Below are 1,753 nucleotides of genomic sequence, written 5' to 3' on the forward strand. Positions count from 1 at the left end.
GCAGGAATGAAAAGCAGATGGTAAAAATCATGGGTAAAAAGACACACCCCTGTTTCACTTTGTTGTTGATGTGAAAGGCATTTGATTCTTTGTTTTCATATGCTCCAGTTACCTTCATACCTTGATGTAATCAGCGAATGATGTTCAATAGTTTGTGGGGACAACCCAGTTTCTCTTCAGAACAGTAAAAAAGGGCCTGTCTGTGAACTCTGTTGAAGGCCTTCATCAGATCAATAAAGGCTATGTACAGTGGTTTCTTTTTCTCTACACTTCTCTTGCAGTTGCTCACCTGAAAATTTCATATCAATGGTGGAGCAAAACCACATTTGCTCTCAGGATAGATACTTTCACCTAGTGATTGCAACCTACAGAGCATGATGTGAATAACAACTTTTCCAGCGATGTTCAACAGGGAGATACCTCTATAGTTGTCACAGTCACTTCTATCTCCTTTGTTCTGTATAATTCTACAAACTGAGCATCTTTGACATTTTGTGGTAACACTTCCTCTTGCCAACAAAGCAGTATGACTTCATGAAGCATTCAAAGCAATTCGTCATTGGCACATCTGTAGATTTCAGCAGACAAACAGTCATTGCTGGATGCCTTGTTCCTAGGAATTAATTGAATAGCTTTCTACAAATCTTCTAATATGGGCTTATTGTCTAAATCCATCATAACTTCAAACTGTGGTAATCCTTTGAGCTCTTCATATTTGATTTCAGTCTCACTGAAGTATATAATTCCACAGTGTTCAATCCAATGCTCAAGTTGTTTTTGTTTACCAGTAATTACATTTCCATTTAAGTCTTTCAGAGAAGCTGCTTTCTTCTTGATTGGACCAATTGCGCACTTGATACCGTTGTATATTTCACAGCTATCACCTTCATCAGCTGCTTTCTGAATATCATCACAGAGTTTTAGCCAATAATCTTGGACACATCCCCCTTTTGCATTTCTCTTTGAGCCTTTCTCAGATTTTTGAAGGTTATGGTGTTGGTAGATTTCTTATAGTTGATTAGCACTGTCCCTTTTTTCTTAACCAGTGGTAAAAGGGTGTCAGAGTGCTCTTCAAACCAGTTTGCATTTTTTCTTTTGCATTCTTCCCCAATCAGCGTTATAGCAGCATTGTACATGTTAGCTTTTAAGGTTTCCCAAGCCTCGGTGGCTGAATTGTTAGGTAACCTTGCTTTCACAACTTCTTCATTGAATAGCCTGCATTTTTCTATGTCTTTAGTTTGGCTGATGTCTATCTGATGGCAACTGGTAGTTTTGCTATGGTGGATCTTTTTTACATTGGTTCAGACTTTCCAGAAGACTAAGGCATAGTCTGTGTGACAGTCAGCACTGACATAAGACCTTGTATGCAGGATTTCTTTCAGGTAGTTACACCTGGCCAGTACGAGATTTAACTGGTGCCAGTGCCATGATCTTGGATATTTCCCTTATGTATTTCTTATGATTTTCTAAGAGAAGTAGACATTGGTAAGACACAGATTTTGACTTGCACTTATTTCTAACATTTGCTGGCAATTTTCATCCATGTTAAAATTTCCGTTTGCCCAGAATACCAGGCCAGTTCTTAAAATCACATCTAACTTTCACTGAGGTTGTCAAGAATTATAATGGTCTCATTTCTATGAGTTTTCTCAATCTCTTCTTTAAGTTTTTGGTAGAATTTTTTTTTTTTGTCTTTGTTGCTAGCTTGAAAGGTAGGTACACTAAGTAACATGAACCTATTCTGTGTATGTAC

Source organism: Alligator sinensis, unplaced genomic scaffold (assembly GCF_000455745.1).
Source record: "Alligator sinensis unplaced genomic scaffold, ASM45574v1 scaffold357_1, whole genome shotgun sequence".
In the NCBI taxonomy this organism is placed as follows: domain Eukaryota; kingdom Metazoa; phylum Chordata; order Crocodylia; family Alligatoridae; genus Alligator; species Alligator sinensis.